This window comes from Manis javanica, chromosome 10 (genome assembly GCF_040802235.1).
Source record: "Manis javanica isolate MJ-LG chromosome 10, MJ_LKY, whole genome shotgun sequence".
Classification (NCBI taxonomy): Eukaryota; Metazoa; Chordata; class Mammalia; order Pholidota; family Manidae; genus Manis; species Manis javanica.
In genome coordinates this window covers 66810452-66827733 of record NC_133165.1, presented here as the reverse complement: position 1 = coordinate 66827733, position 17282 = coordinate 66810452, and positions in this window count along the sequence as shown.

The following is a 17282-nucleotide window of genomic DNA, read 5'->3' as shown; positions in this document are numbered from 1 at the left end:
CTTTGGAACAATTTAATTTAAAAATATATCCTATAGATGCATCTAGTTTACGGACAATGACCCCTAAAGAAATTGAAGAACAAAGAGCAATAAAGGAGATATATTATAAATCTGGTAAGAAATCAAACATTTGTGGATTTTTCTAATATTTGATGTGACAGATACACTAACCATCACTTTTCTTTTGGGAGATTAGGTGAATACTACAGATTTTATACTTCTCCAGATATTTCATTGTCAAAAAGCCTAACTTCTACAGCAGAAAAAGAATTAGAAAAGTCTTTGGAAAATGCAGTGAATTGCAAGAAGGTAAGGGATGACAAGGCAGCGCTTCAAGGTGATTTGTGCAGGATACTCAGTCCAATAGGCTGTGAATTATTTAGTAAGATGTACACTAGAGTTAAATGACAAGACATCAGAATTGAGAGTGAGAATGAAGTGCTTTTCTCAGATGACCTTAACTTTAACATGAAAAACTGCTATTAATATAATTATGCTTTCCCAGAGATGCCACAGAATGAGGAGCCTTCATAAACACATGGTGACACTACATTCCATGCAGTAATTCTGTAAATAATTTGCTTTTATGATTACATATTTCTTTGGAAGCAATTCTCCCTGTGTAATAGATGTAGAGTTTTCTGGTTTAGAATCCAATCCAGAATAACATGTGGTATTAGAATTTCATTTCTCTTTTATTCTCCTTTTAATAGTTTATTTTATAAGAAAATTATCTAGAGATATATAAGAAATATGGTGAGACTTATTTAGTTACCACAGTTCAATTAGCATTTTTTAGTCGGTAGTAGACACAAACAGTTTTTACTCATTTTCTTTTCATGGTATATAAACAAAAACAAAAGAAGTCTCACAATTCATTATGTGAAAAACAAATCAAATAGACTAAATGTATTATGTACAAACTATAGTGTTAGAAGGCTTGAATTTCTAAATTGCTATTTGATAAATTATCCACACATGCAAATAAATTTGCTTGCTGCTTTCCTGATAATTAAAACATTTGCCTAAAATTTATGTATTTATAAATCAACTTTTTTCATCATATCACCATGCAAACAACACTTGCGTTAACTTTTAGGATTTTACTATCATCATGAATTCTATCACAAACTTACATAAGTGTGTAGTAGTTTCCAGGATGAGTTTTTCTTTCTTAAAAAACTTCTAGGGGATGGTCTTACAGTTCCAAAAAAATTTAGTCTATGTGAAAAGCAAGGGGAGATGGAAGCATCATTGGATGGAAAACCAAGGACTAACCTTGCTGCTTTTGAAAATGGAGGTGAGTTCATTTATTACTGGCTGATTCTGAATATATCATCATATTAAAAAATGAGTTTGAATTTTCTCTCTCATAACTTAACTTAGTTTCTTCAAAATCTTTTTGACATTTTTATTGCTGGCTTTGAGTAAGCTCCTTGGGGCCAAGAACTGTATATAGTCAATTGCTGTAAATGAATCCCTGCAGTAGACTATCTGGTACATGATGTACATGCCATACATATTTGTAGGATAAATGATTTTATGTTTAAACAACTGAATGGATGAATGGGGACACGTATTTAAAATTTAGAGATGACTGGAAGTTAATATGCTGGAACAATGAGTCAAATTTAACAAGGTAAACTCACACAAGGATGAACATAAAGTCTTACATTTTATTTAGTTTCAAGATATTCATGGCGGGTTTTCTTAAAATTGGGAAAGAGCTGACATGATAGAGATGGTGAAGAAAAAAGTATTTTTTGTTGGCCACAGAGTTTCAAATGAGGCAGTAACATCTGTCAGCTACCCAATAGCTAAGGTAAATTCACACTGAATTATTAGGAGTAGTATAGGAAGATAATGAAATGTGGTAAGTCATTTAAAGTACTCAACAGAGTCTCTGACAAATAGAAAAATGCTCCATAAATGGGAACTATTATTATAGCAGTTCCACTGATTTCTGTATAGTGTAGTCCATATTTGGTGTCACTTTTAAAGAAGGCTACTTGAAACATATTTCATGTTAGGAAGGGTAACTTGTATGGTGAAGGATCTGAAAATTTAGTGTATAAGTAATATTTAAAGCAACTATAGATTTTTATTCTGAAAAATAGAAGACCTTTAAGGAACATAAAAAATGACTTTCATATTTCTGAAGATATTATATGGAAGATAAATTATATTTACTGTATCTCTAAAGGGTGGAAGAAGTGGAAATAAAGATTGTTATATATTAAAGGAAAATGTGCTATGAATTTTCTTGCAAATTATCTGTATACAAGTGTACATATTGAATATTTATATTCAAATTTGCACATGTATTAATCTAAACATATACGATATGAATAGAGATGGGGATGCTATCACTGAGAAGTGTTTGACAAAAGTGGGCAAAAGGGATATTGTAGGGGGTGGATAATCCTGTGTTGAAAGATGGTTTTGTACAACTTACTGCCATCACTGTCACTGACAGTAAGGTGTTGTCCTAGGAGGTGACTGCCACGTCCGACAGAGGATCATAGTGCTTGGAGTAGACAAAAATAAAGCTTTACCTGAAAAGAAAGAAATTACCATGTCAAAACATTCAGATACTAAAGGTAATTAATCATTCTATAATTTTAATCCATTTGTCATTTGAATAGACAAGTTATTCATAAAGTTAGACTGCTTTAGAAACCAATACAAGAGGCAAGGTAATAAATAAAAATATATTACTACTAAATGCACTATATAGGAGTTAAGAGCCCTAAGGTTCCCTGACTCTGTCCCTAATTGTGTGACAATGGGACTTTTTTTAGCTCATGTCCTTATCTGAAATACTGGACTGTTGGACTCCATATGAGTCTTGCTAGCTCTGCAGTTCTTAGTTCTCTCAAATGGTAATACCAAGTCCTAACTTTGGTTTCTTTTCCAACTTCAAATACTCAGTATGATTGAATTTTCTTAGAAAGCTTTTTTTTTTAATACTGTGAAGAGTATTAATCTCATGACAACCCCATTTATAATTATTACTAGCTTTGGTGTATTACTAATCAAGAGATCTGATAATAAAATACATCTTCTATAGTTCTATACTGCTCTTACTATGCTTACAAAATCCCAGCTGGTACCTCTCTACTGGGCAGCTTAGTCACAGACTAAAAGTATACCAGTCCTGTAACTGGATGGCAGAATGGCTTCACATACTCTCCATTCAAATATTAACCATTTCACCTACTATTTTCTCCACTGTTAAATAAATGTCCTCAGGAATAGATTAAGGCACTTGTGTCCAAATTATTCTTATGGAAAATTACTTGTAAATCTCTCTTCCTCTTTCTCATTCAGAGATGGGAAAGTCTGCCCAAACCATCAAAAGGAAAAATAAAAACAAAAACTCTTACTGCACCAATAATGATAGCCACAATCCACGTGTGGCTGTGTAAATTTAAGCTAATCGAAATGAAGTAAAATTGAAAAGTTCAGCTCTTCAGTTTGCACTAGCCAAATTCCAAGTGTCAGCATCCACATGTGACTAGTGGCAATCACTTCAGAGAGCACGGGTTTAGAATATTTTCATCATTGTAGAAAGCTTTGTTGGATAGCCCAGCTGTAAGCATAGAATATGTGAAAGTTGTTACATTTTAAATATTTCTGGAACTTTAATTTAAGTCAGACCATTTGATGTTAAATTGATCATCTTTTAACACTTTGGAGGGATTAAAAATAATGCCAGAAATATATAATTTACATATTGAAGATAAGGGCTGTATTTCTGAATTTTTAATGTTTTGTTAATGACAAACTTTGGAGGCTTAATGTGGTAATTAGGGAATTTCAGGGATACATGGTAAAAATTAATATATATACATATTTTTTAAAGAGGTGCACCCATCATGTTTGAAAGTGAAATTCCTACTGAAACACTTCTACTAATTTTGACATTTTATTTTCTTAATTTGCTTTGAAAGATAACAAGGACAATCCTGACCCAGAGTGTTCCCTAACTACCCAACTAGTACCTACAACGCATGTGTTAAATGCTACTGAGAATGTCAGTGTGCAGAGTGGATCCCTCTTCAAGTGAGACATTAGCTCTATAATTTTTGGCCTTAGATATATATATATATGTATGTATGTATACATTTGCTTACCATGGATTTGTTTTGCTTATTTTAAATAGAATTTTTAAAAAGAAAGAAAAAAGGAAGGTTTGGAAATTATTCAGGATTAAGAATTAAAAACCCAATATTCTTCTACTAACTCTGACAATGAATTATGACGTAGGTCCTAGTAAATTACATACTTTCCCACTAGTTTAATTTAGGTGTTAACATTAATAATATGCCAGCTTTTCAGAAGATTCATTAGTATAGCACTTTAAATGTAACCCATAGCGGGTTATATTGGCAGGTTTTTATTAGGTTTTAGATTATTTTTCTGGATTTGGCTTCTCCTTGCCATTCAGTACTCTGAGCCATTTCTCTTGACATAATTAAGAATAATGAATCTTCCTTCATTTCCTCTCTTTTTTCCTTCTTTCCCCTCTTTCATTTTATTGAACCCCTGTAATATTCTTGGATGCCAGTTAGGAACTGAAGGGAAGGCCCACGATGGTTTACTCCAAGAAGTCCAGCTTACTTGTTAAAAATATAGTTTCCAAATCCTAGGAGTGGGAGCTTGAGAGTAAGGGTGGAGTATGATATTTGGAGAAGAGGCAGTGAACCCTAGCATCACTGAAGGTTTAACACATAAGCTGAAGTAGAGAACTAGGGCAAAGACAGATTGATGAGTCCACTGCAGTGAGCTAATGTCATCACATTGAGAACTTGATGTTCATTTCCTCGGCACAGTAGTTACTTGGGAATGTTCATGATCTCTACACAAAGAATTAACAAAGAATGCCCCTCTCTACCATTGTTTAAGATTCTCTGTAAAACTGTACCTTAGAAATTCATGGAAAATTGGGCATGTACATACATTTTTTTATGTAAATAATGCAAGTAAAATATGAATGATATAGTGATCTTAGCACATACAGAATCTGACTCTTCAGTTTTGTTTCACCAAACTATCCATACACCCAAATTCTTAAGATCTCAAAACAATAAGGTAAAATTCACTAGAGGTATTTTGCCTTAAGTCAATTTCTTAAGTAGTGTTCAAAATAACAATTCTAAAACTACTCAAAAACAACATTGGGAATGTAATTGTATGTTCTTTTAAAAGAATCCATTCTTTCCTTTGGAGAAAAGTATTTTTTCCTCTAAGGAATACTACTTATTGGAAGTTTTCTCATCAATCAATTTCCAAGATAGTTTTTTATCCTACTTAAAATAAATCACCCTTTGTTCTACCAAAAAAAAGTGTTAGGGTGATGCATAATTTTTTTTCTCTTGCTTGACATGTCAATGCACAGACATGTAATTATCACCTCTAGTAGTTTTCAGATGAAAGCATCTCTTAAAAAACTGTAAAAATCTGTGTCTTCTTTAAGTGTATGATATCCAGCCAGTGAGGAAGCCTGATTTTAAAGGTGTGAAAAAAAGGAAATGGATTTATGATGAACCAAAGAACTTTCCTGGACCAGGAATGCAGAGAGGTAGAGTTTCTTTTATATTTGGTATTTTGATAATTTGAAAAGAGATTAAATATGAAATGGTATTTTCTACCTGAAAAACTAATCACGACGTGCGATGTTATTTTAGATGTCAACCCAACTTCAATAAACTTAGTCTTTTTAGCTTATATTGTCTCCCATTGTGCTGTTAAGCACTTAAAAATGCAATGTGTTAATTATGGGTATGAAATCAGCTTGTTTTTTATCTTTCACTCCCTTCCCCCTTTCTTTTACAGCGGTACAGGCACCAAATTCCCAAAATAAAATGAGGGACCATCGCAATTATAAAGACAGAAATGCTGAAAATGCATCCTATATCCATGCTCAGAGAGATGCTGTCAAACCTGTTCCGTTGAATGTACCTTCTTACAGCAGGCCTATGAATAGTTCCTACATTAAAGGCAATGTTAACAAGGAACCCAAACCCAACAGTGTCCTGGTGAGGTTCATTACTTACATAATTTACTCATGTCTATAGTTTGCATCCCCATGGAATTTCTGGATGGTCCAACTGACCTTCACTGTTACCCAACTTCTCTTCTTTTTCGAGGCCATCACCACCATAACATCTTAGAAAACTAGTGAAGGGATTTCTTCCATGTGTAGGAATACACATAATTTAAAGGATATGGAAGAAAACATGTTGGGTGACATCATTTGTTGTGAACCTCCCTAGAGTTTTGTCTCAGAGCACAGCACTCTGTTCCCCCTGGATAGCTTTACTTCACTCTTGAAGATTGTTTTCAAATGGTTGACCTTGTCTTGTTCCACTAACTACACTGTTCAATGATCACTTCATGCTAGTGCTTCAGCTTTTCTTGAGAACCTCATGATTACTTTTGGAAAGGGTTAGGTTTGGGGGCTAATGGCAATTATTTTTGACAACGTCTTGTCTCTTCCACCATACACAGATTGCTTCTAAATCATTTCATCCCGTAATAGGCAAAATCACAATATGTGTCAGGCAGTACAGGCCTCAAGGGAGGAGAGAACCAAATCTCTTTTTCTTCCTGTCTCACATGAATTTTGCTGTTTTAAAGTTGGGTGGCAAAGTCCACTCAGCTCCCTGTGATATCATGCTTGTATTTTCCTGTGTTCACAGTCTAGTCAGTGCAGTTCTGAATGTTGTGTACTTTCTGAAATAAAAGTAAAAACTCTGCTTCTTTTAGGTCTTTTCTTTTATAATTTAAATAGAAGTTACTTTTATTTAAATTGTTTTTCTTCTACTTCTTTTAGAATAGAATGATGTATGGATTTACATATAAAAATAAGGATACCAATAGGTAAAGCAGGCTTTTCATTTTATTTACTAATTTTAGAAAATTAATTTTATTGTTATTTTACTGTGAGCAGACACCTGTGAAGAATACAATGGTCAGCAGAATTGTCTGGTGCCATTATCTAGATTTGTGTGAAGGTGGCTGCAATTACACTCGCTATTGCTTTTGCACCATTCCTACAAATGTCAACACGGAAAAATCAAAATAAATCCGTAGTATTATTATGGACCATTTATTTGAGAATCACAGCTGTGTGGTAATACTTGAAAACACAAATATATCACTGTTAGTTAACTGTTCAAATACAGAGCCATTAGAGGAAAGTAGACATTTAAAGACCAAGTCAATATATAAATGCTTTGGTTTCCCGGGGCAGAGAGTTCACTGTGGCAAAGCGATTATTGCCATCATGGAGTCACTTCCTGGAAGGAAAGGGACTTTACCTGTACCTTCCAGGTTGTCCTTCCTTCCTTTCTCCTTTTCTTCCTTCTCTGCTTCCTTCCTCCCAGTTTTTAAAAAAGCTTTTTAAAAATTGTAAAATCATGGCAAAGAAAAGCAATGTAATCTTTCCATTACATCGAGATATATTCTCATCTAGCTTAGCCTCATAGGAGAGAGCCTAATTTGAGGAACAAGACAGTTAATTAAGAGATGTGTAACCATGTTCATTGAGAACTTAAATGGTCTTAATAAAGTCATGTCCCTGATGCCTTAGCTTTGAAAGAGTAACTTTGAAATATTCCTGCACTATGATTTTAAAGTTATAAAATATTCAATTCCAGTCTCCTTTTTTCTCAGATAAATATACGTCAACATCATATAATGGTTCAGCCTGGCAGAAAAGAATTCCTTCTTCAAAAACATATTCAAAAACTGAAAAGATAAATACAGGTAAATATTTACTAGTGATTTTAATGCATCATATAATTCTGAAAATGAATGACAAGTTTTTAAGCTCAAACAACTTATTTTAGAAAATTTAGAAAATTTTCACAATGCATATAAACAAGTACTTGTTTAATTAGATATTTTCTCTACTAGCCATTTTACTTTGTATTGTTGTGTTCATCTTTGTTCATTTTTATGTGTTATCAGAAGTCTTTTGATGTATTTCTCTCCTAGGCTATAAGTATAGCAGTTGCAGCAATTTTATAATACATTAAGACGCATTCTTTGTTCAACTGCAAAGATATAAAACCATATGCTGACCCAAAATATTACAGCCTTACTGTGTCCACCATAGACAAATATGGGCTGGTACAGACTAAAAGGGCATCAGAGATGAAGTTTCTAGGCCAGGAGGTTCAGAGCAACTGTGGTCTCCCCCTTGTTGTGCTCTGTTCTCCAGAAAGGCGTGGGGATCCTGGGAAGAACCTCAGGGTAGAGGCTTGTAGCAGATCTGACCTCAGGTGGTTCTCTGACTTGAAAGCTTCTTCTACCTAATCCAGTAGCTGGCTCAGTGGCTTTGGAAAGCCACACAGGATAAAATGGTTTCAGTTACTTCTCAGAGAAATGAAACTTTCAGAAAAAGCCCTTGATAGGGAGTCCCTACCTAAATTGATAGCCTAGAACTTTCTGAATCATCTGAAATACATAAGCTCTTGGAAGAGCTTCCCAAAATGAGACAGAACACATCCAGACTAGAGACTATCCTCTTCCCAAAATAAACTGCTGAAATCTTCTAAAGCATTATTTCTCTAAGCTCTTTGAACTTTAACTGTGATACAATATGCAAACTTGTATATATATTTATGTACTGAACTTAACTGTTTTTCATTTTTCCCATCTGTTCCCAAATCCTGTTGTTCTGCAAGAGAACTCTGCTTGTAGCACTATTTGACTGAGTGTATTTTCTCTTAATTTTGTGTGGGTTGTGGTTGCACTTAATTTAGGGAGGAAGGAGGTGAAAAGTTGACAAAAAAAATCCTGGATGAAACCGCAAATTGCCAAGCCACATCTTTTTCTTCCATGGTTTCCTTGTAGGTGGGATGGTTTTGGAGAATTAAAGGATGTACACCTCACCCCCTCAGGTCCCAGTGACAGCTCCTGTCCCATCCCAGATAGTTAAACATGAATTACAGAAGGATTTGGGGGAAGGTGTTGTCACTTCAGAGCATGAAACATGTACCGTCCATGTATGGCACAAGAAAGGGAATGTAACGAGGGATGTCAGCTGACAAAGCTGCTCTTTTCTTTCAACCTGGAAATTACAGAGGAGGGAATGGAAAGGCAGCAAGAGAACACATACACTGTGGGGCCGCTTATTCAGTACTCATCTCCTTCTCGTCTCTTACCACCTCCAGCTCTGCCAGGTGGCTGGTACGATGGTCAATAATAGAATTCTCCTTGAAGTTTATAAGAATCTGAGCATAAAGAGGAACTGCGTTGCACTTCCCAGATGCAGCCTAGGGAGAAAAGTTTTAGAGAGAGTTTCTCAATACCAGATGGTGGTGGGTTGGAGGGGACAGCAGCTGTGTTGAACATGAGAAGCTTCTTAACATTTCCAAGTTCCAAGCTTGCTTGCATCATATATTCTTGTGAATTTCAAGTGCGAGTGAGTTCCTGGGAGAGAGGAACAGTGGGTCTATGCAAAGTCTCCTGACTGGGACAAAAGGAATGGCATCAGAATGATGCCTTTGTGGTTGGAGCCTATTACAGAGGAGAACTCAGCTGGAATCTCAATAGATTGCTCTGCCAAGGAGTTGATTGGAAACCAAGCCATCATCCATTGGTCAAACCCTTGTTACTTGAAGTATGGTCTGAGGGCCACCAGCAATGACGTCCCCTGGAAGCTTGCTAGAAATGTAGAATCTCCATCTAAGATCTGCTGCACCAAAATCTGCATTTTAGCCAGACTCCCACATGATTAGAATGCACATTATAGTTTGAGAGACCCTAGACTACGTCATCTGGGCCATGATTCACTAGCACATGACCCAGACCTTGTTGACACGCAAGATTGTCGAGATGATACTCTCTTGTAAGCTATCCCACAGCAGCAACCATTCTCCTCTGTCCCAACACTAGAAATGAGGGTGAGCAGCAAGGAGGTGAGAAAGGGAGAAAAACCCTGAGAGAACATTTTAAATCTCAGTGTGACTGAAATATAAACGTGAAGTAACTAAGAAATCACTGACTTGGACTAAGTTTATGTACAAAGGACTAGATAAGTTTTCTACATCAAGCAGAATGGGGAGACTAAGAGTCAAGACAGATTAAATAGAGTTATAACAAAATAAAGTTAGTTTTCTTGTTTACCTGTGCTTTTGACTGGGAAATTTGGAATCTCTGAACTCCTATCCTTTCCAACTGGGGTCATCACCAGACTAGAAGAACATTAGCTTGAGTTTCCTCCCTTGTACATCCTGCTAGGTCAGAGAGAAAAGTCAACACTTCCCAGTGGACAGCTGGACTGCTGGAGAAAGGAGGCAGAAAGCACAAGCTACCACTGGTCTGTTCCTCTAAAGAAAATCTGGGAGCCAAGACCACAGGAGTAGAAATGGGTAAGAGGAGCCCCTGGGGAAGATGTTGTTGGATGCTCTGAAGATAATGCACTAGGAGAGCAAAATGTGTCTGTGGGAATCTAGGAAAGGAGCTGAAGGTGTGTAGAGGTGTCATTGTCATTGGCAGCCTTTCCTTGATGTCACATGTCCTTTCTGATAGGGAGACAGCTGGCGTGACTGGAGGCATCTGTCTCCATTGGATGGAACATCCATTCCGTTTATTCTGGGTGCCCATGGTGCAGTATTATACATAGTATTTTTTGCTTTCCTTTCCATCCCTCCATCCAAATTCAAAACACAGCAGGCTTCAGAAAGACGTGCAAATAGCTGAATGGCATTTTGAAAATCTATGAATAAAAACAATAAGCTTAGTTTTTGTTTTGTCTTTAGATTTATGGTATGTAATGGCCGAAGACATATAAAATGTTGGTTACACTGAAGAATGCTGAAAAAGAAAATAATTGAAATATGTCATGTGTTTTGTTACTAGAGCCAAGAAGAAATGGGAGCAAATAAACCTGGAGGTTGAGAGAAGGGAAAAATGAGAAAAGAGAAAAGTGTCAGACATCATCTGATTTACAATCAAAATGGAAATTCAAATAAGATGTTCAAGTACTCCATACTATATAGTGGATAGGCAAAGATAATAAAATGCAAATTCTGAAATAAGACACAGGAAGTACATTGTGCTTTTTCAAAATGCAAATTACAAACAGCTGCCTGTGTATTTATATAGGTCTGGAATTTATTGAATCCCTTGCCACAAACATTTAATAAAATTTAAAATTTTGACAATTAAAATCATTCTTTAATTGCAAACTGATATTGCACAGATTGAGTAGTAAAATTGTGTCCTTGATCTCTGTTTTGCAATATTCTTTTTGGAAGAGACTTCACATTTTCTTTATAGTAGATTTTTAAGCCAGGCTCTCAGCAACAATAATAGATAAAATGTAAACAAATTCAATGAAGTCCCACAGTTACAGATTAGGATGAGTATGTTAGAGGAATTCCAATAGAAATTCACTTTAATGTATTGTAGAAAGAGACTAAGATTGGTTTATTATGCAGGGAAGTTGCCGAACAATATCTTTTAATGGGCAACTACAAAGTCTGTCTGCTGAGATATGCCCTTTTCAAAACTAATAAACATTTTTCTACCATGAAAGCAAAAATTATACAGTCATATTGGAGTAAAGGACTTATTATAGAGAAAAAGTGAATTAATAACAGTGTCCCCAAAGTCTCAGTGTGGTTTTAAGACTTCAATAACTCCAGAAGTATAAATGCTTACAAATATAAAAGAGACATCATTTGAAAACTTTTCTTTTGTACTTGCTTAGAATTGTGTAATAGATTTTCATTTAATTTTTTAAATTTCATCTACAGGGTGACTGAAACAAGAATTAAAAATGTATTCTTCAAACTTAAAAACAAGTGTGAGAATAATACAAGTAATTAACCTTTCAAATGATGTTTTTATAAGTTTGTAGCATTTCCACTTCTGAATTTATTAAAGCCCATAATTTCATTAAGACTTTGAGACACCCTGTATTTATATTTACATGCATCTTGAGCTTAGTGGTAGCCTCTTTGTCAGTGTATGTGGGGAGCGGTCAATATTTGTAGAAATATTTTATTTTAAAATATTTTATAAGATGTGATTCCAGCTTGTGAAGTAACAGGCCGTGATTTCTGGCTTCTGATGGTGCCCTGTCTACCCACTTTCAAATACATGGGGGTATGATCATTTTGTTTGCACACACTGAAATGAAAACTGTGTCAGAAAAATATCTTGGCGAGACAGATTTGAGAAAGATGTAAGAAAAGAGCTGAGCTGAAAAGCTGTCTAGATGGAGGCTAATAGGGAACATCCTGTAATTCCATTTGACTAACAGACCTGTGTCCTTCTAAAACTTCACCTTGTGATGAAGAAAAAAGGGTTCTAAGAAGGCAAATAAAGATATCTTTCTTGAAGTACAGACTCTTGGGGTGTATCTTTATTACACGCAAAATGCTGAAGAATCAATGAGGAATGAGAACAATCTGAAGGAAGGCTTTAATGTCATTCTTTTGAATGTGAACACATATTGCTCCTGAATAAATGAAAATTTTGTGATATACTTGGTCTAAGGGACCACGTAGACAAGGGCAATGAACAATCCTATTCCTATTACAGTTAAGGGAAAAGTCTATTGGTTGAAATGGTGTAAACTAGTAGCCAAGAAGGAAGAAGAAAACATAACACAAAATAAGTAAAGATAAAGGATGACAAAGATTAAGTGGAAAATAAAAAAATGGAGTAAGCCAGCAAGAAGGTAGGCCTGCTGACTCCTGAACATAAAAGTAGTACATTTAAACTTAAGTTTATGATGGCAATGGTGGGCAGTTGCTCTTCTGACAGATTAAAGATTTCAATGAATTTAACTGATATTTTACTCTTTCCAAAATGTAGCAGTAATAAAAATAAGAACAGAAATAGCACTTCTTGGACATTTAGTATATTAGTTTGCTAAGGCTGCCAAAACAAAGCACCACAAACTGAGTGACTCAAACAGAAATCTATTGTCACAGAGTTCTGGAGGCTAGAAGTCTAAAAGCAAGGTGTGAGCCAGGTCGGTTCCTTCCAAGGGCTGGGAGGGGAAAACTGCACCAGACCTCTCTTTTCAGCTTCTGGATCAGTGTCTTCTTGTGTGATTGCCTCATGTGATCATCTCTTCATATCATCTTCCCTCTATGTGTACTTTTGTGTTAAAATTTCCTCTTTTATAAGGACACAAGTCATATTGGATCAGGCCCCACCCTTAGGACCTCATCTTAATTTGATTACTCTGTTCGGATCCAGTCTCCATGTAACATCCCATTCTGAGGTACTGGGGGTTAGGACTGCAACAAATGAATTTTGTAGGGACACTTTTATGGTTGTGAGTAGATCTTAATTCTAACACTCCAGTCTCCCTAAGCCTTTGAATCCCTTCATCTGCAGTCAACTAAGGCATGTCTGGCATTACTAGCTTGTACACTTTGGTTAGTGAGCAATATGGTTAACTAAATATTGTTAGTCCATATTTAGGCCAACCAACTAAACTGTTAAAGCTCCTTATCACTTTAATAGCTGCAACATTAAAATGTAGAATCTCTGCTAAGTAGGCCCCTATCAACAACTCTGGTCTGATCCAACTTTATGTTCCTTTTGCTACTATCCCACATCTTTAATACCTAGTTACACACATTCCAGGACTTTTGTCTGTACAAATTAGAAAACTCAAATAGTTTTTTGGAATGTAGTGTACCTCCTCATGGGTCATACTTTGTACCTTACCTTTAGTGGTCAGCTGGGACTTGAGTCTACTTGTAGGTCTGTAACTACAGTAATAGCAAAAAGCAGTGGAGGGGGTCAGTCCTGAGGGGAATCAGCTGTTGTCTTGCATGGAAACTGCTTCAGGATTAATTTGAGACAGGGGTGGAGGGACTGCTTCTACTCGGGGTGGAGATGTTAATTCTTCTGGCCAAACAGATTCGTCGGAATTTAGGAGCTCAAACATTCCCAAGCTTCATGAGCATCTTTCCCCGCGTCCCCATCTAACTTTAAGGAGGGTGTTCCTTCCCAATCAATGCCCTCCCTTCAACAGTAAATAACTTGTGAGCCTGGCATTTAGATTTGTAATGTAATTTAGTCACTCACAGGATGAGATTCTGGTTTTGTTTTTCAGCAACCTCAGTTCTTACCTATGGGAGATACAGGCCTTAATACAGGACAGGTACAGAAGCTTTCAAGTCATTTATGTGATGTGAGCTAGGAATTCAAATCCTTGCCCTCATCCATTTCTTTCCTCACTATGTTCAGTGACCTTAGGAAGAACCAACCAATCTCATTACATTTGTTAGCTTGACAAAAATGCTCAAAGGTATTAAATACACGGTCAACTAGACCACTGATTCTTATAAGTGTTTAATTACAAGAACCCAATAGCGATATTTTGTGTATTTCTATTGCTATGGACTATCAGTGCTTTCTTCACTACTAGAAATAGTCATTAAATCTAATCGGATTAGACAGTCAATTCCAGAAACCCCACAACCAATTCAGAAGACACATCCTTAGAGCCACTCTCAAAGTCTGATGGAGGAGGCCAGCAGGCTGGAGACTTAGAAAAGAGTTATGTGTTGAGTTCAAAGACACTCAGCTGGAAACAAGAAAGATCTGGTCAGTTTGCTTATGGACAGTAATATGGTGTTTGAATGAGAAGCCCTAAAAAGAGCCTTGAGCTCTGTGGATATGCTAACACACATTGCTGCCTCTCCTATACAACTCTTTGTGCAAACCAAAGAAGAGTTATTGAAGCCAGGATATGGTCAGCAGAGCAACATCCTGTTGCCAGTCCCAACTGCACTAAGCCCTGTAAACTTTGTTGGGTGGATGTGGCCTTGGACATTTTGAGACATGGACCAGCAATGGCTGGCCCTTCTAGCACCTTGAGAACAAGGCCTGGAAGTTGGTCTCTGGTGTGTTCTTGGAGTAACAGCAGAGTGGCCCCTAAAGATCACAGTAGTGTACCTAAAACCACTGGGAGGTGACAGCATTTTATGGAGAAGTTTTGTCTTATCTTTATGGCCTCTACATTTACCTCCAGGAGCCCTATATATTGACCCATCTGTAACTCTCCCAGGGTGAAAGTCTGGTACACTGGACCAGGATGAAATCCCATCCCTGCCACTGTCCTATCACAGGACCACTCTCCAGCATGCATCCTACCTGATGGACAATACTTGCCTATTCTGGTGTCATTAAGACATTTATCTTATCGCCTTTAAGATTATTTTCTTCTACAGTCCTTGCAGCTTGGACCCACCCCCTGGCTGCAGCTGCTGCTTGCTGTCCTGCTCAGAGCTCCCTACTAGTTCAGCTGCTGGTCTCCTCCTGTGGAATGGGGGAGCTTGGACTTAATCTGCATAGGACTTTGAACCTAGCTGAATCCTCCGGTTTAAGGAGTATCATGATTTATTTCTTCTTTTATTGTATGTTATTGGTCTAGTTACAATGCTCCAGTTTTCTCACTCTTTTTTCTCCAGTTTTCCAGCTTTTTAGGGGCTGTTATGGAAGATGGGAACTTAGTAGACTGTATGGCAAGAATTCTGGAGGGGTGGGCAGAGGGTAAAATTGCAGTATTTCCAGAATCTCTCATCTGACCTTCGTCCATCTCCATATCAATAAGTGTTTAGAAGGGGTGGAGAGAAACTGTTCTCTCCTTAGCCATTTCCACATCAATAGGTGTTTATGAGCAGCGAGAGTGGCGAGTGTGCCCCTGGATGGAGAGAAACGGGTGAGTAGGAGTAGCTGAAGGAGAGGCGTGAACCAGACTTCTTGTAATCAATAAATGCGTTTCCCCCACTTTAGGTTTTCCCTCAACTGATTTTGGCTTCACTGGTTTCACTGGTTTATTCACCCCATGCTGGAAACATTCTTTCCTCCTGTAACTACACAACCTTAATTCCTTTTTGCCATATGATTCACAGGTTCCAGGGATCAGGATGTGAGCATCTTTGGAGAGACATTTTCCTGCCTACCCCAACTACCTTTATTATGCACAATAAAAATAATAGTTGCTACAATCTAGCAGGCACTATAGCTCATAACATGACTCATTTAAACATTACTACTCTGTCCCTGATGTATGGCAGTGGTGGTACTGCAGATTAATGGAGAAAGGAGAGGCTATTAAATATTTTGGGAAATTAAGTATCCATACAGAAAAAAAAAAAAGACTATGGATCCCTAGTCTCGCACAAAAATTTCAGATGAATCAAACAGCTAAATGTCACAAAGCTTTAAAATTTACAGAAACTGTATGTTGAGTGTAATCGTAATTCATAGCATATTTAGAAATGTGCCACTGAATGAAGTTTGATAAGCCTGAAATAACTGCTCTGCTTGTTAATGTTTGGGTAAATGGAGGAAGGCAGGAAGAGAGAAAGGCAAACATATTACACTCCTAAAGTGACATCGGACCTCCTAAATATGCTTCCCAAATTAACAATGGCATGTTTACAGGAAATTAGACACTAGGCCTCTGGCGCTTATCACTATGGCGCTGTGTGTTTCATGGTATTTCTCACTGAACTCATTATTTCTGGATTGTACATAACTTATTTCACAACTATTGTACATTTTTACCTAAATTCTCTTTTCTTAGCTTTACTTGAGGGACCTAAATTGCTTGTTTTCAACTCTAATCTTAGGATATGTCTATGCTACCTTTAAGTTAAGTTTATTAGTGTAGGGACCAAGGGCATGCCACCCCATGATGTGCCATTGTGACATGAAGATTATTTTGAGCTGAAAAACTGTCAAGGCCCAAAAGACTCAGGAAAATCCTTTGGGCATTCCCCTCCACTCCCAATAACAGAACAAGAAGTTGGAGGGAGGAACTCCTCCAGAAGAACCATCACCAGAGAGAGCTATATTATAATGTAATCTAGGAGTGATAGGAAGGAATGTGACAGAGTCTGTTAAAATTTCTCTCTGGCCCTCATTGGTTCTGGGTGGCCCAAGAGGTATTTTGTTTACTAAACATTTACTTTTTCATAGTCCTCTGAATTGATTTGCCATTCCTTGATGACCCCAGTCTCAGACCCCAACTGCCTTCTCCTTGGTTCAGGATGACATAAATACCTCATTCTCTTTGACTATCTTTGCAACCCAGGTGTATGGCTTCCCCAATGGACAGATAAATAATTGAACTTTATGGAAGTTTTTTTCTCCTATTCATGTCTCATGTCAGTTTGATTCTTGGACCAGCTACAAGAACCTCGAGGGACAGAGGAAATGTCCTCCTCCCCAGCATTAGAGACAACCTTTCCTTTGAAAAAGATTTTTGGCTCCTTTTACCAGAGGCT